This window comes from Hemiscyllium ocellatum, chromosome 30 (genome assembly GCF_020745735.1).
Source record: "Hemiscyllium ocellatum isolate sHemOce1 chromosome 30, sHemOce1.pat.X.cur, whole genome shotgun sequence".
NCBI classification, from domain to species: domain Eukaryota; kingdom Metazoa; phylum Chordata; class Chondrichthyes; order Orectolobiformes; family Hemiscylliidae; genus Hemiscyllium; species Hemiscyllium ocellatum.
In genome coordinates, this window is record NC_083430.1 from 50,874,640 (window position 1) to 50,899,712 (window position 25,073).

A 25,073-nucleotide genomic window follows, 5' to 3' on the forward strand; every position below is an offset into this window, starting at 1 on the left:
ACTTGAAATAAGAAACTAATATATTAAAACACTGGATGCACTCAATGGATATATCATGGATTTTCCAATGCTGTCATGGCTAATGGCAGTGGCTGTGCAGTTTATAATAAAATATAATAACGTCTATGATATGCTAGACATGTGGAGTGTTGCAAGTCTTTCATTAGTGAAATCAAGCTCAATTTCATTATGCAGTTACACCATGGAAACCAGAGTAAAGGTCAACATTCAATCGTGAGAACCCGCAAAATGTCCCCCTTGGCTCAGTTGTAGCAATCTCACTCATGAATCAGAGGGTTGTGGGTTCAAGTCACGCTGCATTTGAACACATCATTTAGCCTGACATTTCTGTGGGCTGCTGAAGGATTGACGCACCGTTGGGGGTGTCATCGTAAGCGAATGTGAAAGAACTAATGGCACTGTACCATCTGAAGAAGAGGGGGGTTTACTTCCCGTTGCCCTGTCAAACCTTTATCCTTCAACACACTGAAAAGAAATCCAGGATTATTTGCTCACTTATTTCATTGCCAGTTGTTAGGAGCTTCCTGTGAACAATCTGATCGCCACATTTCCTGTAGGACAGCAGTACAGTTGGTTCTGATATAACATGATAGTTCTGTTCTTGTGTAGTCGGACATTATAGGAAAATCACTCTATAGCCATGCCATTTAAACCAATGGGATTGGAATCACATTATAACCAAGACAGATAAGAAAAATTCAGGTTGTACAAATAATGGTCTAAGCTCTCCAATTACGTAAAGGCAATTTATGATGAAGAAACACGCATTACAGTAGAACACACTGCATCTATATTTTTAAAGCCTTGAAAAGCCTTCTGACCATGAAATGTCATGCAATTTACAATATAAATGTAGAAATGTGACTCTTTCCTTCTCGTGGTGACTGTGCTTCCATTAAAAGCACTGAATGGTCTCAATATTCTAAAGCCATCTCTTTAAACAGAGCATTGTATAATTAACAGATTACAGTAAAGCAATATCTAATGTTACCTTAGAGTTTATTCACCTTGACATTTTACCCTTTCTCCCCATAAAATGCCAGGTGCTTATTTCAATAGAAACATCCCTGTGGATCTACTTGAATACCAAAATCGACAAATATCATTCTGAACAATGTCAGGACGGCAATTGAGATAACAACATTTATTCAGACATGTGAATCATTGAATCAGCAAGGACAAGGAGAACAAAAATGATACACAAAATCTTAACAGTTCATTCGCGCATCTGATCAGACAAGTGAGAATCCAAATTGTTCTCTCTAATCTTCAAAAAATATCACCGTCACTGAATCCCCCAACAACACCATTACTGTCACTGAATCCCCCACCAACACAATCACTCTCACTGAGTCTCCCACCAACATCATCACTGACACGAATGACCAACCATCCCCATCACTGTCACTGAGTCTCCCACCATCCCCAGCACTGTCACTGAGTCTCCCACCAACACCATCACCGTCACTGAGTCTCCCACCAACACCATCATGTCACTGAGTATCCCACCATCCCCATCACTGTCACTGAGTCTCCCACCAACACCATCATGTCACTGAGTATCCCACCATCCCCATCACTGTCACTGAATCCCCCACCGACACCATCACTGTCACTGAGTCACCTACCAACACCATCACCGTCACTGAGTCTCCCACCAACACCATCATGTCACTGAGTATCCCACCATCCCCATCACTGTCACTGAATCCCCCACCGACACCATCACTGTCACTGAGTCACCTACCAACACCATCACTGTCACTGAGTCTCCCACCAACACCATCACCGTCACTGAGTCTCCCACCAACACCATCATGTCACTGAGTCTCCCACCATCCCCATCACTGTCACGGAGTCTCCCACTAACATGATCAAAATCACTGAGTCTCCCACCAACTCCATCAGTGTTTCTGAATCCCCCATCATCCCCATCACTGTCACTGAGTGTTCCACGAACACCATCACTGTCACTGAGTCGCTCACCATCTCCATCACTGTCACTGAATCCCCCACCAACATCCTCACTGTCACGGAGTCTCCCACCAACACCATCAGTGTCTCTGAATCCCCCTTCATCCCCATCATTGTCATTGAGTATCCCACCAACATTGTCACCGTCACTGAGACTCCCACCAACCCTATCGCTGTCACTGAATCCTCCAACAACATCATCAAAGTCACTGAGTCTCCCACCATCCCCATCACTGTCACTGAATCCCCCACCAACACCATCACCGTCACTGAGTCTCCCACCAACACCATCACCGTCACTGATTACCCCACTATAAATATCACTTTCAGTGAATTCCCCATTGACAACATCCTCAGGATCATCACTGACCAATAAGTGGACTACTATTCAGATATTGTGACTAAAAAAGCATGTATGGATTTGACAGAGTACAGCACGGGAACAGACCCTTCAGTCCAACTCATCCATGCCGACCAGATATTCTAAATTAATGTAGTCCCATTTGCCAGCATTTGGCCCATATTCCTCTAAACTCTTACTATTCATATATCCATCCAGATGCCTTTTAGATGTTGTAATTGTATCAGGCTCCACCATTTCCTCTGGCAGCTCATTCCATACACACACCATCCTCTGCATGAACATGATGCCCCTTAGGTCCTTTTTATATCTTTTCCCTCTCACCCTAAACCTATGCCCCCTAGTTTTGGACTCTCTGACCCTGGAGAAAAGACTTTGTCTATTGATCCTATCCAGCCAGGCCCCTCATGATTTTACTAATTGTTCCAAAAAACACTCTGACTTGCCTTTGAAGCTCTTTGGTGTAGATTTAAGTTTTTGATCAGCAGATGCAGCTGTTTAAATCCAAATGCGTCACAACTCGATAAAACAAAAGCTTATGGGGGGAGAGCAGGGGCATGAGATTAATTGGATTGTTCTATTTGAGAGCTGGCATGGGTATGATGGGCAGAATCGCCTCCTCCTTTGCTTATGATTCCATGAGAAGGGATAGGGATCACATGGGTATGTTGCAGATTACTGATTCATTTCTTGAACACACTCCCTCTTATCACAGATTTGTTATAGGGCAGAAGGATTCTTTCCCATAAAGGGCAGTTGAAGCTGGGCCATTCAGTAAATTCAAGGCTGAGACTGACAGGGGAGTCCAAAGGATTGTAGCCAGATCACAAAGTGGAGTTCAGGGTACAGTCCGATCAACCACAATCTTACTGAATAGCAGGACTGAATGGCTGTACTTGATTTGTACACTTGTAACACTGATTTCTCTAACCCGGACGCTCAGCTCCTGAATTATTGATTTCACTCTTGGACTGAAGAGTTCTAGTTCTCTCTTAGTGGAATCCACTGAGTCAGGATTCAATCCATCCCTGTTCCCCTGGTCCCCTTACCTCTGGCAAAGCAAGAATCCTCAAATATCCACATTGCGTCTGACCTGACATAACCTACACTCCTGGTCCTTGCTCCTCCTACAGTTCTCCAGGTGAACTAATTATTCCCATTAACACAATCCCGCTTCTTTAAGAGTTCTTGTAATACAGAGGTAGTGTCCCTGCCTCTGAGCTTGGAGACCTGGGTGAAAGTTCCTTCTGTTTCAGAGGCGTGTAATAATATTTTGAATGGGTTGATTAGAAAACGTAAAAAATAAAGTCTCCTTACCTGATTGATCTTACCAGTAACGTATACTTATCTCAAAGATTAATCTAGTCTCTCCCACATTTTATATATGATGATTAAATCACCATCATTTTCTGAAGATGCAGAGCTGCCAAATTTCTATAGTTATGTAAGGAATTGTCATGTGCAAATTATGGTAAACAGAATTAAGTCAAGAATGCTAGTACTGTATCGTCTTTGATGGGGGTCTGTGGCTTCTTTCTTGGTGGACGTGTTAAGATGGGCTGAACGACCTGTCCCTTGTGTGGTTTACGTGAAGGAAGGCAGGTTTTAGTTTCTCTCCTGCTGAATGATGGCACCACCTGCTGATGACTTTGTAGAAAGCAGCTTAGCAATGCAAGTGCCAAACTGGAAGAGCTCAGTTAGGGGAATACCAGATTAAAGATCTAAACAGACCCTGGTTAAATCTGACAGCGAATGTGTTCATTTGGTGTGCGCGCGCACGCGTGTGTGTGTGTGTGTGTGTGTATGTGTGTGTGTGTGTGTTGGGGGGGTGTTGGGGGGGGGGTGTCAGGGGTGGGGGTGGTGGGGGCGGTGAGAAAGAGAGGTGTGTCTTGGTAGACTGGCGCTTGTGTGTTCCAGAGTTCCAGGTAATCCTCTGGGGACCCAGCTTTGCATCCCATCAAACATCTAGAGTAGTGGGTTGATTGGTTTGTGATTTAGGGCTCTTATAGCACATTGGTAGCATCCCTAGCTCTGGACCAGGAGGACCAGATTGAAGTCTCATTGGCTTCAGAGGTGTGCAATAATATCACTTATCAGGTTGATTTAAAAATATCCTTAACAATGCCGTAAATGAGACAAGTGCTTTGCCAGTCATTTATGTTTTATGAATAGCAACGTGAAGGCATATGTTCAATATACTCAGAGCTTGATTACAATTTACTCCAAGGACCTGTCACTTAGTTCTTTCTTTGACAGTTGCCTGTTGTTCTGTCGACTGTAATTTTCGTTTGAAGCCAGTTCAGGTCAAGGTAAGTTTTTGATCAGCAGAAGCTGTTGTTTGAATCTACATGCACCTTAACGAGTAATAAAGGTGTTTGAACATGACAACAAGCTGCTGAGGGAACTGCAACTGGTCAGCCATTATCAAAGTTGAGGGCAATAAAAGTATTCAGAAAATCAATTTAAAATGTCTATGGGCAGTGGGACTAATTGGGTGGCACGGTGGCTCAGTGATTAGCACTACTGCCCCAGGTTCAATCCCAGCCTTGGGTGACTATCTGTGTTGGGTTTGCATGTTTTCCCTGTATCTGTGTGGGTTTCCCTCCCCCAATCTGAAGATGTGCAGGTTAGGTGGATCAGCCATGGGAAATCCAGCGATAGGATAGGAAGGTTGGGATGGGCTGATTGGCCTGATTCCATACAGTAGGGATTCAGTTTCAGAGCTGACATGGGCACAAAGAATGGCCTCCCCTGTGCTTATGATTCTTTTGAAAAGGATAAAGATAATGTGGAATATCAATTAATTTTGTGTACGCTGTCTCTTATTACAGAATTATCACGGCTCAGAAGGCTTCTTTACCTCAGAGGGTGTTGAAGCTGGTTTGTTTAGTATATTCAAGGATGAGCTTAAAAATATGTTGCTGGAAAAGCACAGCAGGTCAGGCAGCATCAAAGGAGCAGGCGAATCGACGTTTGGGCATAAGCCCTTCTTCAGGCATGAGGAGGGTGTGCCAAGCAGGCTAAGATAAAAGGTAGGGAGGAGGGACTTGGGGGAGAGGCTTTGGGAATACGATAGGTGGAAGGAGATCAAGGTGAGGGTGATAGGCCGGAGTGGGGGTGGGGCGGAGAGGTCGGGAAGAAGATTGCAGGTTAGGAAGGTGGTGCTGAGTCTGAGGGTTGGGACTGTGAAAATGTGGGAGGAGGGGAAATGAGAAAGCTGGAGAAATCTGCATTCATCCCTTGTGGTTGGAGGGTTCCTAGGTGGAAGATGAGGTGCTCTTCCTCCAGGCATCATGTTGCCATGGTCTGGCGATGGAGGAGGCCAAGGACCTGCATGTCCTTGGCGGAGTGGGAGGGGGAGTTAAGGTGTTCAGCCACAGGGCAGTTTGGTTGGTTGGTGCGGGTGTCCCAGAGGTGTTCTCTAAAAACGTTCTGCGAGTAGGTGGCCTGACTCCCCAATATAGAGGAGGCTACATCGGGTGCAGCGGACGCAGTAAATGACGTGTGTGGAGGTGCAGGTGAATTTCTGACGGATATGGAAGGATCCCTTGGGACCTTGGAGGGAGGTGAGAGGGGCGGTGTAGGCGCAAGTTTTGCATTTCTTGCGGTTGCAGGGGAAGGTGCCGGGAGTGGAGGTTGGGTTGGTGGGGGGTGTAGATCTGACGAGGGAGTCGCGGAGGGAGTGGTCTTTCCAGAACGCTGATAGGGGAGGGGAGGGAAATATATCCTTGGTGGTGTGGTTGACGATGCTCTCCACCGCATCTCCTCCACTTCCCGCTCCTCCGCCCTTGAACCCACCCCTCCAATCACCAGCAGGTCGGAACCCCAGTGGTCCTCACCTACCACCCTATCAACCTCCAGATACACCGCATTGTCCTTTGTCATTTCCTCCACCTCCAAACGGACCACACCACCAGGGATATATTTCCCTCCCCTCCTCTATCAGCGTTCCGGAAGGACCACTCCCTCCGTGACTCCCTCGTCAGGTCCACACCCCCCACCAACCCAACCTCCACTCCCGGCACCTTCCCCTGCAACCGCAAGAAATGCAAAACTTGCACCCATACCTCCTCCCTCACTTCCCTTCAAGGCCCCAAGGGATCCTTCCATATCCATCAGAAATTCACCTGCACCTCCACACACATCATTTACTGCATCAGCTGCACCCGATGTAGCCTCCTCTATATTGGGGAGACAGGCTGCCTACTTGCGGAACGTTTCAGAGAACACCTCTGGGACACCCGCACCCACCAACGCAATCGCCCCGTGGCTGAACACTTTAACTCCCCCACCCACTCCGTCAAGGATATGCAGGTCCTTGGCCTCCTCCATCGCCAGACCATAGCAACACGACACATAGCCTGGAGGAAGAGCGTCTCATCTTCCGCCTAGGAACCCTCCAACCACAAGGGATGAATGCAGATTTCTCCAGCTTTCTCATTTCCCCTCCCCCCACCTTTTCTCAGGCTCAACCCTCAGACTCAGCACCACCTTCTTGACCTGCAATCTTCTTCTTGACCTCTCCGCCCCCACCCCCTCTCCGGCCTATCACCCTCACCTTGACCTCCTTCCACCTATCACATTCCCAACGCCCATTCCCCAAGACCATCCTCCGAACCTTTTATCTTAGCCTGCTTGGCACACCCTCCTCATTCCTGAGGAAGGGCTTATGCCCGAAACGTCGATTTTCCTGCTCCTTGGATGCTGCCTGACCTGCTGTGCTTTTCCAGAACCACTTTAATCCAGAATCTGGTTTCCAACAGCTGCAGTCATTGTTCTTACCTCGCAATGTGACCATGACCATATAATCCACTTGTTTTTGATCATGTTGATTAAAAGATAAATATTGGCCAGGACACAATGCGCCCCACCACCAACATTACCCAAAGCACACTGCACCAGAACTCTCACCACCAACAGCCCCCAATCCCACCACTCTGGCAGATGGTCTATACAGTAATGGGATGTGAGATTTTACATCTACTCGAGAAAGCAGATGGTGCCTCAGTTAATGTTTCTTCTGAAAATTGCATCTCGAAGTGTGGTCCTCCCCAAGTACTGCAGCTGAATGTCAGCTGAAATTTCTCACTGAAGTCTTATACCCACACCTTTTGACTCAGAGGTGAGAGCACTGCCCACACACACACAACTCACAAATGTCAATGCCAAAACAGTCGACCTGGCACACAGGGATTGGGCACTTTTCACATGTGAATTAAAACTATACTTCTCCAAATTTACCTTCAACATTTCTTAAAGAAGACTGCTCCACTATGAGATGTTTCTGGTAACTAAAAGCTGACCAATGCTAACGTAATAAAAAAGAATTACTGAGTCATAGAGAGGTACAGCACAGAAACAGACCTGTCAGTCCAACTCGTCCATGCCGACCAGATATCTTAAATTAATCTAGTCTCATTTGGCCCATGTCCCTCTAAACCCTTCCTATCTATATACCCATCCTAATACCTCTTAAATTTTGCTACTGTACCATCCTCCCCCTCATCCTCCAGCAGCTCAATCCATACACGTACCACCCTCTGCGTGAAAAAGTTGCCCCTTAGGGCTCCTTTAAAACTTTCCCCTCTCACCCTAACCTTATGGCCTCTAGTTTTGGACTCCCCTACCTTGGGGAAAAGACCTTGTCTATTGATCCTATCCATGCCCCTCATGATTTTATAAACCTCTGTAAGGTCACCTTAGCCTCTGATGCTCCAGGGAAAACAGCCCCAGCCTTTTCAACCTGAAGAGGTTATGCCCAAAATGTCGACTCTCCTGCTCCTAAGATGCTACCTGACCTGCTGTGCTTTCCAGCGCCACAGGTTTTGACTCTGAACACCAGCATTTGCAGTCCTCACTTTCTCCTTCCTACAGCAGGCATGTTATCCCAATGAGTATCACACTATTAGTATTTCTGGGTAGATGCTCTATTATTTTGTGTCTTGCCTTTCACCTTTCTCATTGAATCATTTGCTTCATCAACAGGTGTCAGAAATGTACTTAAAAAGCAAAAATGAATAATTCTTATCGCAACAAATTCGTTCCCTGTACAGTGGCTTTCTGCAGGTCTACACGAACATGCTGCCAGTTCAAAATGGGGAGCAGCAACCCCTGAAATCACTTTTGTAATGCCATTTCTGAAATTACGTTAGACTAAGCAGGATATTGGAGAGTCTGTAAGGACTCAGCTGTGTTTTAAATTCCTCAAATAGCACTCTGCTGGAGAGATCAGCATGGGAGGGTTGTCAGTGATTACTAATAGCTTTTCAAAGCTGGTAACAGCTATTTCTGACCTTCCCCAGTGCTTATTGTCCCAATTATATTATCTAGAGGGTGCATGGAACATGTGAATGCAAAAAAAACTGAACAGTTTTGAAGAAGAGTCATACCAGACTAGAAACATTAGCTCTGCTTCTCTCTCCCCAAACATTGGCTGACTTGCTGAGTTTCTCCAGCATTTTCTGTTTTTATTTCAACATATCCCTTTGTTTGCTCACAATGAGCAAGGCACTGACCATACATACCCAACCAGCTAATGCTTAGAAACATTCAGCACACTGTGCCCAACATTGGATGCAATGCTGCAAATGGATAACATTTACTGGATAATCCTGAGTGTGCAGAAAAATTGTACCAATAACCAAATTAGGATTGTTGAGTTAGCCTTGGGGTGTGGTGCACTTGCATATATTGGAAGCTACAGAAATTAATCTATACACCCTGTTCTTTGCAGACAGAAAGTATGTGGAACCGTGAGGACTGCAGATGCTGGGCTTTTGCCTGAAACATTGTTTCTCTTGCTACTTGGATGCTGTCTGATGTGCTGTGCTTTTCCAGCATCATTCTTTTCGATTTGAGACAGAAAGTACATGCACAGACACTACACCTGTTTTAATCAACAAAATAAGATTCAGCCATTCATTGGTTTATTTCTTAGGCCCTGACCAATCAGATTCAATCTGTCAGGATTGTAAACTAAACAAAGCTTGGCAGTTAATTGTCAATTGTCATTAACATTATCACACATTGATTGATGTTCTGATAGAAGAAACAACCTCAGTTTGTCAATATCTAAATCTTGCAATATGTTACGTTCATGAAATAAATCATAAATTATTTATCTAAAATGCAATTACAGAAAAATTGGAAACAAAAAATACTGCAGATGCTGGAAATTGGAAATGAAGAGAGAAATAGCTGGAAAAGCTCAGCAGGTTTGGCAGCATCTGTGGAGAGAAATCAGGGTTAATGTTTCGGGTCAAGTGACCCTTGCTCAGAATCTGGATTGCTGAACAGGATTTGCTGAGATTGTATAATGACAAAAACAATTCCTGTGATAAATACAGAGAGTATTTCAGGGCAAAAGTGATCCCACCCCAGATGGGACTTGAACCCACAATCCCTGACTTAGGAGGTCAGTGCCTTATCAATTAGGCCACTGGGACTATATGCTTGCCTGAGCCTTGACACACCACATGTTATTATCACATGGTCTGTTATTTCATACAACTCATTGTTAGCCATTAATTGTCCCATTAGTCATTCTCCCAAGGTGATCATTATTTACTCCTTTATCTGTCCAACTGTTCTTCTCTCTTTGGGCTCTATCTCAGGAAAAACAAAGGTTCTGAGGAAGGATCACTGACCCAAAATTCTGGATTAGTGGTGCTGGAAGAGCACAGCAGTTCAGGCAGCATCCAAGGTGCAGTGAAATCAACGTTTCAGGCAAAAGCCCTTCATCAGGAATACAGGCAGAGAGACTGAAGCGTGGAGAGAAAAGCTAGAGGAGGGTGGGGGTGGGGAGAAAGTAGCATCGAGTACAATGGGTGAGTGGGGGACACCCCCACCCTCCTCTAACTTATCTCTCCACGCTTCAGGCTCACTGCCTTTATTCCTGATGAAGGACTTTTGCTGCACTTTCGCTGCACTTTGGATGCTGCCTGAACTGCTGTGCTCTTCCAGCGCCACTGATCCAGAATCTGGTTTCCAGCATCTGCAGTCAGTGTTTTTACCTCACTGACCTAAAATGTTGGGTTGGCTTTCTCTCCACAGATGCTGCCAGACCTGCTGAGCTTTTCCAGCAATTTGTGCTTTTGTTACAGAAAAGTTAGTAATGACATAAGCATTAAAGATTATTGTATTTCTCATGGTTTGATTAATTCTTTGAAAAAAAACCAGATATTAAACAAGGTTTACATATCTAAATTCTCAAGAGATTGGGTAGATGAAAATATAATGAAGTTGTAACAAATCAAATGTGGATAACCTTAAACTTCTGTCGTGGCAAAGTTATCAGCCATGCCTGCTGACAGAACAGGAGAACAATTGAAAGCTGGCTCTGATCAGTCAAAGAAGCAGCTGACTATCACTAAAGTTAGCCGAACCTGTGCATGCTTGTCACCTGACTTTGTTGACAGACCGGACTGGAATTAGGAGAAAGTGAGGACTGCAGATGCTGGAGATTAGAGTTGAAGAGTGTGGAGCTGGAAAAGCACAGCAGGTCAGGCAGCATCCGAGGAGCAGGAGATTCGACATTTCGAGCATAAGTCCTTCATCAGGAAAGCCCTGAAGAAGAGTTTATGCTTGAAACGTAGATTCTCCTGCTCCTCGGATGCTGCCTGACCTGCTGTGCTTTTCCAGCACTACACTCTCAGACTGGAATTAGTTCAAGTGACAATGTGAAATCAAGGCTGCAAATAGTCTCACCCACGTCCTGATTGTCTGTTCAGTTACCCTGATGTACTTATGTAAAGTATGATTTGTCTGGTTAGCACGCAATACAATAATTTTCACTGTATCTCAGTACATGAGACAATAATAAATCAAATCAAATCAAAAGAATGAGTACACATCAAGAGATACCTGTAACGTGGATGAAATCTGACGGCTTTACCATTTCTTGCTTTTAGTTTTTAACATTGAAATGTGCAAAGGGGGAATGTGAAACAAGAGGTGAGTCCCTGCTATAATCTTGTGCCATTGGCACTGAGAGGCTGCCATGTTCCTGTGCTTTGAAAATATCAAGACATCTACTCACACAACCTGAGGCCTTCAAAACCACCTGGACGACCAGCAGCATCTTTCAGCCATAGTTCAGGAAAGTGGCCAAAATTTATCAATGGAAGGAATGGAAGATTATTGCCTGGCGATCCTGAATACCCAGCAGTCCACACTCCTGTTTCCTCAGCAGGAGATACAATGTTGGAAGAGATGCTCCAGGATTTCACAGCGAAGCTTGCAAATGTGGAAAATACATTTGACTGCGTTGATGACACAACAGATCCAACTGAAGACTGCACATTGAGCAGGTAAAGATTCTTGAGATATTCCAGAGCTAAGTCACAACTTTTTTCAAAATCTGTTACTGTCCAAGTTACCACTGTACTACTGTAAGGTGTGAACAAATTTAAAAATAAAGACTGTTTTGACTGCTGTGCAATGGTGTTTTTAAAAAATATATAGAGTGAACTTGTTGGAAAATGAGGTTATAAAGTCCTTAGCTATATTGAAATTCTGCTGGTTGCAATTTTACCGTAGTCATATCAGTAATGTGCATAATACATTTCCACTGAAAACATATAAAACAAGTTGTTGTCTTTTGTCAAGTAAAATGCTTGAAATTTGAGAAGCACAGTGCTTTCAATAAAAGTTTTAAAAAAGGTAACTCACCTTTTAAAGATAATTCCACTGTTAGCTCTTGCATTATAGTGAAATAATTTAGTTATAATTGGCTTTGTAACACTATTTGTAGGTTTTTAAAAATTCATTTGCCAAATTTGCCCTTAAGAAGGTGACAGTGAGTGCCTTCTTAAACTGGTACTGTCCAGTGCTGACAGAAAGGGAAATCCAGGACTTTGACTTAGCAACAGCGAAGGGGCGGTGATATATTTCCAAGTCAGGAGTCAGAGGAGAGTTTGTTGCTGGTGGTGGTCCCATGTTTGGAAGGTGCTGTTGGAAGTGGTGAGTTGCAATAATGCACAAGTGGATGGTACACACTGCTGCGACTGTGTATCAATGGGGGTGGGGGGGGTGGTGTGTGGATGTTGAAGGTGATGGCTTGGGTGCCAATCAAACAGGTAGCTCTGTCCTAGATGGTATCAGACCTTCTGAGTGATGTTAGAGCTACATTCATTCAGGCAAGTGGGGAATGGTCTGCAATGCTGGAGAAACTCAGCAGGTCTGGAATAATCTGCGGAGAGAGAAACAGAGTTCACAGAGTGAGTTTTGAGAAGATTTGTAGCTCAGATTGAGGTTCTGGGTCTAGGTTTGCTCGCTGAGCTGGAAGGTTTGTTTTCAGACATTCTGTCACCATCGTAGGTAACATCTTCAGTGAGCCTCTGGCTTTGAAGGGTAACTCAGAGAGATTGGGTTAGTTCAGTTGGCCGGATGGCTGGTTTTCCATACAGAATGATGGCACCAGTTGAGGTTACCTTGAAGGACTCTCCTTCTCAATCTGCCTCCTCCCCCCTTGATGAGTCACCCCTAGGGGACTCTGAGCTTAACCCACCACCAGTCAACTCCCTAGCAAATGAAAGTGCAATCCTATGATCTATTTTACCTTTACTTATGGCTAATCCAGTTTACTTTCTGGTCAATCGTGACCCACAGAATGTTGATAGTAGGGCATTCAGTGATGGAACTGCCAATGGAATGCCAAGGAGAGATGATTAAATTCTCTCTTGCTCAAGATAGTCACTATCAGGCACTTGAATGATATGAACATTATTTGCGACTTCCCAGTCCACACCTGGATGTAACCCAGGTCTAGCTACAAACAGACACATGCTGCTTCACTTGCTGACGACTCATGAATAGTAATGAACATTGTATAGACATCAGAGAACATCTCTACCTTTGACCTTATGATGGAGGGAAGGTTGTTGCTGAAGAAGCTGGGCTCATGCACCATTCTGAGGAATTCCTGCAATGCTTTTCTGGGACTGAGATGAATGAAGCCACCTCAGTGGTTAGCACTGATGCCCCATGGAGTCAGGGACCAAGGATCGGTTCCACCTTTGGGTGACTGTCTGTGTGAAGCTTGCATGTTCTCCCTGTGTCTGTGAGGGTGTGCTCCGGTTTCCTCCCACAGTCTGAAGGAATGCAGGTTAGGTGGTATGGCCATGCTAGATTGCCCATAATGAAGGGCTTTTGCCCAAAACTTCGATTCTCCTGCTCCTCGAATGCTGCCGGACCTGCTGTGCTTTTCCAGCACCACACTCTCGACTCTGATCTCCAGCATCTGCTGTCCACACTTTCACCTAAATTGCCCAGAGTGTCCAGGGATGTGCAGGCTAGGTGAGCTAGCCATGGGAAAAGCAGGATTAAAGCATAGGGAGTTGGCAAGCTGTTCAGAGCGTCGGTGTGAACTCAATGGATCAAATGAACTGCTTCCACATTGTAGAGATTCTGTGACCTCCAGCAACTGAGTCACCTTCCTCTGTGCTAGGGATCATCGAAACAAATGGACAGTTCCATCCTTGATTCCCACTGCCTTCCGTTTTAGTGTCGGCTCTTGACAATACACTCAATTTAACGCTGCCTTGTTGACCTAAGCTGTTATGTCCATGTTTGAACCAAGATTGTAGTGAGGTCAGGAGCTGAGTGGTCCTGGAAGAACCCAAACTGGGCGTCACTGAGCAGGTTATTGCTGAGCAGGTGCTGAATGATGAGCCCTTCCATCACTTGGCTGATGATTATGAAACCATTGGGTGGTAATTGGAATTGTCCTGATGTTTTGAGGATCTTGACATGCCTGTGTGGTTTTCTACATTGCTGTCTGGGTGCCAGCTCTCCAGCTGCACAGCTTGGCAAGGAGTATGGCCAGTTCTGGATTGTTCAGTGTTATTACTGGACTGTTACTGGTGCCAATAACCTTTTGCATTATCCATTGCTTTTGGCAGTTTCTTGACTCAATGTGGAGTGAATCAAATTGACTGAAGTTTGGCAGCTGTGCTTCTGGGAATCTCTGGAGGAGGCTGAGATGGAACGGTCACTCAACACTTCTGGCTAACAAATGCTGCAAATATTTCAGCCTTGTCTTTTGCGATGGTGTGCTGGGCTCTCCCATCATTGGGGATTGGGATATTTGTGGAGCCTCCTCCTCCTGTTTTTCTGTCAAATTGTGAAATGATATTGTGACATTATTCTGCCTATACAGATGGGAATTGACAGAGCACATCTTGTTGCTATGGTGACTGAGCCCTTGTAAATGAACACCCAGCTTTTAATATTTTGAGATGAAAGGATACAAATCAGTGAAAAGATGTGAGAACAGACATAATTCAAAATATTGACAAATACTAACGCATACAAGATGCATTTTTAATACAAACCCGCGTAAGTCTTTATCTCGGCAGAGGACAGACTTTATTTAAGGAGCATAAAAACAGCTGAAGATCTTTTAAATAGTATCTCAACAAATTCCTTACCTTAGCACTTTCCAGGAGGAATATTCTATTTTTTGAGAAGAGATTATTGTAGCTCTGTGCCAGAATTATGATGCAATTAAGCGTTGAATGCTAATTTGAAACAAAAAGCAGGCAAAGGAAGGAAATCTTGATGTTGTTGATGATAGAAAGATACCGAGGAAGCGAAGACAGTGCTGAGAGGATTTACAAGGCTGATACCAGAAATACATGGGTATGACATCGGGACAGGACTGTCAGGCCAGCTCTCATTTCTCTTGCAAACAGACAATGGAGGAGTGATCCAGTAATGGTCTGTATGAGAAGTTTTGATCAAATGGACAAAGGGAGGATTTTCCTGTAAGATGTTCCCACTACAGGCAAACTAGAGCACATGTTACAGAATAAATAGACCATTCTCCAGAATTGAGATGTAAAGGAATTTCCTCCCCCTAAGGATATGGAATGTTTGGAATCCTCTGTCCCAGAGATTTGTGGAGGCCGGAGGGGGCAAATAGATTTTGAAATACTGGGGAGTTGGCTGCTCTGTTGATGTGACAGGATAGGGCAGTTGAGGCTGGGTAGATCAGTCCTGATGGTGTTGCAGGTTGGAGGGGCCAAATGGCCTACTCCTGCTCCTATTTCTGATCTTGTAGGGAAGAGCAGAACTCGAGGCTGTCAATGTAAGATTGTCTCCAAAAAATCTAATAGAAATTCAGAAGAAATCTGTTTGTCCAGCGAGTAGTGAGAATGTGGAACTCCCTCCTCCAGAGATTAGTTATAGAGTCATAGAGTCAGAGAGATGTACAGCACAGAAACAGACCCTTCAGTCCAACTCGTCCATGCCAACTAGATATCCTAAACTAATCTAGTCCCACTTGCCAGCAGCCGACCCACATCCCTCCAAACCCTTCCTATTCATATACCCATCCAGATGTGTTTTAAATGTTGTAATTGTACCAGCCTCCACCACTTCCTCTGGCAGCTCATTCCATACACACATCACCCTCTGTGTGAAAATGTTGCCCCTTAAGTTCCATTTAAAATTTTCCTCTCTCACCCTAAACCTATGCCCTTTAGTTCTGGACTCTCCCACCCCAGGGAAACGATCTTGTCTGTTTGTCCTATTTATGACCCTCATGATGTTGTAAACCTGTATAAGGTCACCCTCTGCCTCCAATGCTCCAGAGAAAATAGCCCAGCCTATTCAGTCTCTCCCTATAGCTCAAACCCTCCAACCCCTGGCAACATCCGAAGCAAGTCGAATTAGTGCATTTAAGCAGAGGCTAGTCCAGCAGGAGGAAAGAGCCATGATAATAGGCTTTGATCCGGATTGATGGGAGGAGGCTCAAGTGGAGCCGTGCACATTAATATAGACCGGTGGGGCCGAATGGCCTGTTTCCATGTTCTACATCTTATGCTTGATCTGATGTAAATACACTTTTCCCCATCACTGGACGTCTCTAGCCTTTCTCGCTGAGTAGACTGACAGATAACATTTTTCTCCTTCATCTATAGTTCTTTCAATATGTGTAGTGATGTGCAAGAACAACCAATTTTTTTTTTTGAAGATTCATTGACGGGATGAGGATGTTGCTGACTAGACCAGCATTTGTTGCTCATTCCTAATTCCCAGAGAATGGTGGAGAGTCAAGCCCATTGCTGTGGATCTGGAGTCACATGTAGACCTGACCCAGAAAGGACAGCAGTTTCCTTCCCTGAAGGGCATTAGTAAATCAGAATGGCCCTTCCTGACAATCGTTATCATTAGTGGGGCGGCACGGTGGCACAGTGGTTAGCACTGCTGCCTCACAGCGCCAGGGACCTGGGTTCAATTCCCGCCTCAGGCGACTGACTGTGGAGTTTGCACGTTCTCCCCGTGTCTGCGTGGGTTTCCTCCAGGTGCTCCGGTTTCCTCCCACAGTCCAAAGATGTGCGGGTCAGGTAAATTGGCCATGCTAAATTGCCTGTAGTGTTAGGTAAGGGGTATATGTAGGGGTATGGGTGGGTTGTCGCTTCGGCGGGTCAGTGTGGACTTGTTGGGCCGAAGGGCCTGTTTCCACACTGTAAGTAATCTAATCTAATCTACTTGGAATATTGTAGGAACGATGTGGAAGCTTTAGAGAGGGTACAGAGGAGATTTACCAGGATGCTGCCTGGAATGGAGAGCAGGTCTAATGAAGAAAGATTGAGGGAGCTACGGCTTTTCTCACTGGGGTGAAGAAGGATGAGAGGTGATTTGATAGGGGTGTACAAGATGATGAGAGGCACAGATAGAGTGAATAGTCAGAGACTTATTCCCAGGGCAGAAGTAACTATCACAAAGGGGCACAATTCTAAGGTGAGATGTTACAAGTTTAGGGAAGATGTGAGAAAGTGGCGGTTGCGTGGAATGCATTGCCAGCGGCGGTAGTAGAACAGAGACATGAGGGACATTTAAGCGACTCTTGGATAGTCACATGGATGATAATAAAGTGAAGCGTATGTCAGTTAATTTAATTTTCGAGTAGGATAAAAGGCCAGCACAACATCAAGGGCCTGTACTGCTCTATATTCATTCCAGATTTTCATTGGATTGAAACGCTACCATGGAAGGAGTTGAACCCAGGTTCTTTGAGTATTACCTTGGCATTCAGAATAAGAGCCTAATGATATTGCCACTCAACCATCACCTGTCCTTATAAAAGCTGCTTGAAAGTGTGTAACATTGCTTAAGAAACACATTGGTACAACAGTGACAGTATACTCAGATCCCAGTGAGAAATAGGGCCCACACATTGTATAAATGCCAGAATCAGTACTAATGTTAAAAAGTGATTTTACTCAGAGTTGAAATCATTTCGGTCTCAAGAATGCATTATTTTCCCAAACTTGGTTTGCAAATGGCATTTTCACAGCTTTCAGGTATTTGTTGTAATTATGAAACATTTTCACGCCTTCTCCTGTTTAGATTAGATTAGACTTACAGTGTGGAAACAGGCCCTTCGGCCCAACAAGTCCACACCGACCCGCCGAAGCGCAACCCACCCATACCCCTACATTTATCCCTTACCTAACACTACGGGCAATTTAGCTTGGCCAATTTACCTGACCCGCACATCTTTGGACTGTGGGAGGAAACCGGAGCACCCGGAGGAAACCCACGCAGACACGGGGAGAACGTGCAAACTCCACACAGTCAGTCTACCTGTAAATACCTGTTTCTACCTGTAAATTCACAAACAGCACAGAATGACGTCGCAGTTTTTCATTGTTTTGTAGTGGTCAGAGGGACATGGAGAAGGATAGAACTCCAACCCGTTGCAACCTTTGGTTCAGTATCTTCATTGGCTGTGAACATTTTACTGCAGATTAGTGGGGAAATGATCCTGACAGCTTGTATAAGAACAGTTTGTCATGAGCAAGTGAAAAATAAAACTTGTGAATAAACTTTGTGTTTTATTTAAACACTCCCTAGTGATCTCTTCGAGGAGGCTGCTCACTGTCTAGTGCAAATTTAAAAAAACCTTGTTGATGACTCTACACAAGGGGGTGTAGTTAATACTGAGGAGGACTATGGCAAATACAGAATGATAATAAATTTGCAGAAGGGGAGTGTAGTTGGCAAATTAACTTCAGAGCAATGTCATAGGTACATTTAATAAAAAAAAGGAGGCCGCAGATTCCTTGGAAAATAAGAGTCTAAACAGGCTTGAGGAACAGAGGGATCTGGGGGAAACAGAATGACTAACAAAGACTTGGGCTGATTATTCTCCAGAATTGACTCTATAATGATTGTAATGAGGTCAGCTGGGTGGACCTCACAGAGTGGGGCTGTGAACCTGGTCCAATCAGGGAGCCCTGGCTGACAGATAAAAACAGGAGGGTCGGAATTTCTGTTCACTCTGAGAGCTGGCTCTGAGGGAGCTGGATCAGTATCCAGGGCTCTCCACATGGAAATAAAGGGTGAATTGGTGATGGGATAACAGCCTCTGTTGAATTATTTCAGGCTGCATGTCAACTTTGGGGAGTTTCATGGAGTGTTTTTCTCTCTGCGTTGGCCAACATCTCTGTCTCAGGCTTACTGCGGTGCTCCAACGAAGCTCAGTGCAAGCTGGAAGAACAGCATTGCATTTTCCACTTGGGGACCCAGCAGCTCTCTTGACTCAATATTGAGTTCAATAATTTGAGGGCCTGAACTCTGTCATGTCCTTACCCCAACCCCACAAATCAGGCCTTGTTATCACATAGTCTGTCATTATACACTAACTATTGTTAGACACTAATAGTCTCCATTAACAGCTATTCACTCTCCCAGCCAGATCACTAGACAATCCTTTGTTTTTTTCTGTATTTGGGTTCTATGCCCACCTATCATTTATTCCTTAACCCTTCCATCCACCCCAACTTCTGCATATAAACTGACAATTTCCTAGTCACCATCAATTCTGAGGAAGGGTCACTTGACCTGAACCATTCACTCTGATTTCTCTTCACAGATGCTGCTGGACCTGCAGAGCTTTTCCAGCAGCTTCTGTTTTTGTTTGTAATTGTTATGCCATGTTACATCATCACTTACCTGATTAACTATCATTGTAACTGCAACCACCTTACACAGGCTGTTCTTCCGGGTACCTAGATCTCTGTCGAAGGGAGTACACCCAACATGACATAACCTCTTCCCCTTTGATCAGTGTGGGAGCATCATGTCGAGAACATTCAGTTTTTATTGAACAACAGGAAATGGGAAGAAAAAGACAATAAAGAAAAGCTGCATTTGCTTCTGAAAACAAGCAGAGATCAGCTTGCCTGACACAAAACAATAAATTTACTGTCAATTAATGATCACTTCACCTAGCTCTCATCAATTGGAAATTATGTCTTAATTTCACCCTATGCTATCATCCTGAAAGTGATGTTCCACCTGTTCCTCCTCCTCAGAAAACTGCTGCTCTCTCTGTTCCTCAGACTCCATTATGTCCACCCTCTGCATACTCCATATTCAGGGCACAGTGTAGTAGCATTATGTGGCGCACTCTGGAATGTGCAACAGGTCTAGTGGCATGTGGGTTTTGGTCTTAGTATATGAGGGGCTTTAAATGATTAACTTGTGAGTATTTTTGGAGGCATGATTGTTTTGTTTGACTGGTATGAAAGAGAGAGCTTACTGGTAGTTAATGGCAATTTGTTTGCAGTGGGAGAGTTTTATGAGTGTACTGATTAAACATTGAGAAGAATTAGCTTGCTTTCAGTTTAGAAAGGTCAGGCTTTTTTTCCATTGGAGAAGAACCCATAGCTTTAAACATTTTTGGTTTTATTTTGCAGAAGACCTGGTTAAAATTGGACGTAAGGACTAATTTCTCTTAGAGAAAGGAGTTAGCTCATAGAAGTTAGGAAGTAGGTTACCTCAGGGAAAGGTTTTACAGGACTGTCCCCAGGTTGTGAATGGCTTCCGTTCTGCAGTCTGTTCACGAGTCAATTGTTATGCAAGTTGGAACATAATGCAGGACAATATAAAGTAATCACTTGTAAGTCAGGGAATGTTCCTATGACGAGTCTTTAAAATTACAGGCATGAACGGGATCACTTCATAAGTATGAGCGTTCAAAGTCAGTCAGACATAAATTGGGAACCTCCTGTAGTTTGAAAGTTCCAGACCACAAGAGCTTGGTGAGAACCCTGAAGTAGTTATTCAGGGCTGAGAAGGCTAAGCTCTGAATGTGACTAATCAAAGTAGATGCTACCAAGTTCTGAACAGCTGGAGTTGAAAGCACCAAATAAGTTAAATCTGTAAAGTGAGATAGAGAAGCAAACACTCTCTGGTGTTTGAGGCCTGTATCATGATGGTGTTGGGATTATAGTTTACTGTGTGATTGTGTTTTGAAATCTTTCAAGTTGTGTTGTTTGTAAATAGTTGGATTATTCTGTATTATCTTGATTTCTTTTGTGTAATAAACTTTTTGTTTAATTAGTAAAACCAAACCCTCAATGCTGTGTTCTTGTATTTCTGTGAACAGCCACCACATTAAACAAGAACAAATTTGATCTAATGAGCCAGATTTCAGTCTGGGATCTGACTTGTCCAATAATGCTATCAGCTGAAATTATACTTTGAACTGTTGCTGTGAGAAATCACAGATTGAGTCCTTTACTTTGTATTTACTTACACATGGTTTGTGAATTCCATAGACTTTTGTCTAAGTGACATAAGTGCAAGTCAATGAGCATGGATTTTTAATGTGCCTCTAAATTGGTCTCGTAATGTGGTCCACATGTTGTGGGGAGTGATTATGTCCCTGGCTGTTCATCATGATGTGTTAAGGCTAGAGAGAACTTTATTCCCAATTATTACGCAAAGCTTAACGGCTTGCTTTTCTGCATCAGATACTGCTGAATTCAAAAACCATTGCTCTAAATGCAGCTTAACTCTTTTAGAAGATGTGCTGGGTCCTAGTTTGCATGAGGAAATGTTGAGGACATTTGGACATAATGTCTTTGATGTCTTTATTTGTTGTTGATCCAGCACACACCTTGATTACGCACCTTTCTCGAATGAGTTAAACTGATTTGTTGATAGGAATTTGACTAAGACTTTGAGGGCTGTCTCATGCATTGAGTTGCTGTTGCCAACCATGTGTTTCATCTTTGGATTAACTTGCTTGCTGATTGTTCAAACATGACAGACCTCAACACAATGTCGGCCTCTACTGTTCTCATGTCATGTTAATGACAATGGTATAGCAATCAATTGACCATCAGGAATTGATTAACTCTCTAAGTTTGTTTATTAAAACAGCAAAATATATTACAAGTAAGGAAGCAGACATTACAGGAAAGAAATGCTTACTGTGTGGATGCAACTTGCATGTGCTAACAGCTAAACAGAAACACAATGTTGTATGCAAACTCTCTTCAACCTAAAGTACAACCGAAAGTACAGACATAACACCTATCGGCTTTCAGAACAACAATGTGGTTATTATTGTAGAAAATGTTTTTCTGGTGTTGGCTAATGGCAAAAATTTAGTTAGAATACTGTGGATGAATTTTTTAAACATTCAAAAAAACTGCAGATCTTGGAAATTGGGAAGAAAAATGAAATTGCCGGAAAAACTGAATAGGTTTTCCAAGCATCAGTGGAGAGAAATCAGAGTTACTGTATCTGGTCCAGTGATCCTTTCTCAGAACTAATGATAGGTAGGAAACAATTTGTTTTTATGCACGGTGGCTCTGTGGTTAGCACTGCCGCACCAGGGTCCCAGGTTCAGTTTCAGCATTGGATGACTGTCTGTGTGGAGTTTGCACATTCTCCCCACGTCTGTGTGGGTTTCCTGCAGGTGCTCTGGTTTCCTCCCACAGTCCAAAGATGTGCAGGTTAGGTGAACTGGCCATGTTAAATTGCCCGTAGTGCTAGGTGCATTAGACAGGGGGAAATGGGTCTGGGTGGGTCACTCTTCGGAGGGTCGGTGTGGACTGGTTGTTTCTGCACTGTAGAGAATCTAATCTAATGTTGAAGATAGAATGCGGGGAGGAGTATAAAGGGTAAATGATAAATGGAGATAGAGCCCAAAGGGAGAGAAGAATGGTTGGACAGACAAAGGAGTGGATAATGATCAACATTCCTGATGAAGGGCTTATACCCAAAACATCGACTCTCCTCCTCCTCAATGCTGCCTGACCTGCTGTGCTTTTCCAGCAACACACTCTTGACTCTGATCTCCAGCATCTGCAGTCCTCACTTTCTCCTGAATAATGATTAGCCTAGGAAAATGAAATAGCTGCTAATGGGGGCAGTTAGTGGCTAACAATGGGTTGTGTGTAAGAACAGACCGTGTGATAACAGGGGCCTGGTGTCTGGTGATTGGGATAAGTTTGGAGAAGGTGCACAAGCCCACAGTCCAGAAAGCTGTAGAGTTCCCAAGTGGAAAATGTTCTTTCAGCTTGTACTGAGCTTCCTGGAACACTGCAGCAAGCCTGAGACAGACACATTGGCCAGGGAACAGGGTGGGATGTTAAAGTGGCAGACATCTGGAAGCTCAGGGTCTTTTGTTTTGCGGACAGAACATAGGTGTTTTGCGAAGCAGTCACCAAGTCTATGCTTCCTTTCCCCAATGTGGAAGAGACCACATTGTGAGCAGTGAATACAGTAGACTAGACTGAGTGTTGTGCAGGGGGGGAAGTAAATGGGCAGGTGTTACACCTTCTGTCATTGCAGGGGAAGGTGCCGTGGGGGGAGGTGTTGGGAGTGAAGGAGGAGTGGATGAGGTTGTCCTGGAGGGAATGGTCTTTGCAGAATGTTGACAAGGGAAGAGAGGGAAATGTGTGTCTGGTGGTGGCATCTCACTAGAGGTGGCGGAAATGGTGGCTGATGATCCTCTGGATGTGAATGTTGGTGGGATGGTAGGTAAGGACAAGGGGAGCACTATCGTTGTTGTGGGAGGGAAGAGAGGAGATGAAGGCGGAAGTGCAGGAGATGGGTCAGACCCAGCTGAGGGCCCTGTCAACAATAGTGTTGGGGAATCCTTGGGTGAGGAAAAAGGTGGACCTTTTGGAACCTCCGTGGTCGAAGTTAGCCTCATCGGAATGAATGCCACAGGGATGGAGGAACTGGGAGAATAGAATAGAGTCTTTACAGGAAGCTAGGTGTGAGGATGTACAGTCAAGGTAATTGTGGGATTGGGTGAGTTTATAGTGGACATTGATGGCTAGCCTATCCCCAGAAATGGAAACAGAGATGTCGAGGAAGTTCCTTCTCAATTCAGTCCTAAATCTGCTTCCTCTAATTTTGAGGCTATGCCCTCTTGTCCAAGTTTCACCCACCAATGGAAACATCTTCTCTACTTCTATCTTATCTATTCCCTTCATAATTTTATATGTTTCTATAGGATACCCCCTCATTCTTCTCAATTCCAATGACTATAATCCCAGTCTACGTGGTCTCTCTGCACAAGCCAGCCCCCTCAACTCCGGAAACAACCTAGTGAACCTCCTCTGCACCCCCTCCAGCGCCAGAACATCCTTTCTCAAGTAAGGAGACCAAAAGTGCGCACAGTACTCTAGGTCTGGCCTCACCAATGCCCTGTACAGCTGAGACATAACCTCGCTGCCTTTTAAGCTCAATCCCTTTAAGGAATGAAGGATAAAATTCCATTTGCTTTCCTAATTACCTGTTGTACCTGCAGACCAACTTTCTGTGATTCACGTGCAAGGCCATCCAGGGTTCGCCCAAGGGAGGAATCAGAGAGGGATCAGGTAAAGGCGAAAATGGGGTGGAAATTGGAGGTGAAATAGATAAACATTTCCAATTCTGGATGAGAGAGGGAAGCAACACTGATGATGATATCAATGTATCAGAGAAAGAGTTGCGGGTGGCGTTTGGAATAGGACGGGAACAAGGAATGCTCCAAGTACCTCACAAAGAGCCAGGCATAGCTGGGGCCGATGTGGGAACCCATGGCCTCCCCCCTAACCTGGAGAAAATGAGAGGAGTTAAAAGAGAAGTTGTTGAGGGTGAGGATGACCTCAGCCAGACGGAGGAGGGGATGGGAGGTGGTGAATGGGGACAGTTCAGACGTCTGTTCCAGGAAGATGCGGAGAGGCCTGAGACCATCCTTGGGGGGTGGGGGGTAGTTGCGGGATGAACATGTAACGGGATTGTACTTCCATGGGAACTGGGATGCAGCTGGAGCTTGTGAACTGGAAATTCTGAAACTGATGTAAAACCTCAGAGGAATTGTGGATGTACGTGGGCAGGGACTGGACAAGGAGAGTTGAGTTGAGATAGGAGGAGATGGGTTCCTATGGGACAGGAGCAGGCAGAAACAATGGGTCTGCCCGGGCAGTGCTGTTTGTGGGTTTTGGGAAGGAGGTCAAAGTGAACTGAACGGGGCTGGGAGAATTGAACTGAATTAGTTTTATTGTCACATGTCCTCAGATGAGTACGGTGGAAAGCTTACAGTCTCTACTTACAGCACCATGTTAGGTAGAGAGCTACCTACGGTACAGATTATTCAAGATCTTAGGAGAAAAAATTAGGAAGTAAAGGAATAAATTGTCCAGCACTGTGGATCATAGGAATAAATTAGAAAAACAGGGACATAAAAAGGTCAGAACAGCAGTCCTTCCTACCCAGTCCACACTGACACCCAGCCTTCAGTCTGCACTGGGCTTCACCTCCAGGCTCTCAAAGCCAGGAAACCACTCTGGAATCACCTCCAGGAGAAAGTGAGGTCTGCAGATGCTGGAGATCAGAGCTGAAAATGTGTTGCTGAAAAAGCGCAGCAGGTCAGGCAGCATCCAAGGAGCAGGAGATTCGACGTTTCGGGCATAAGCCC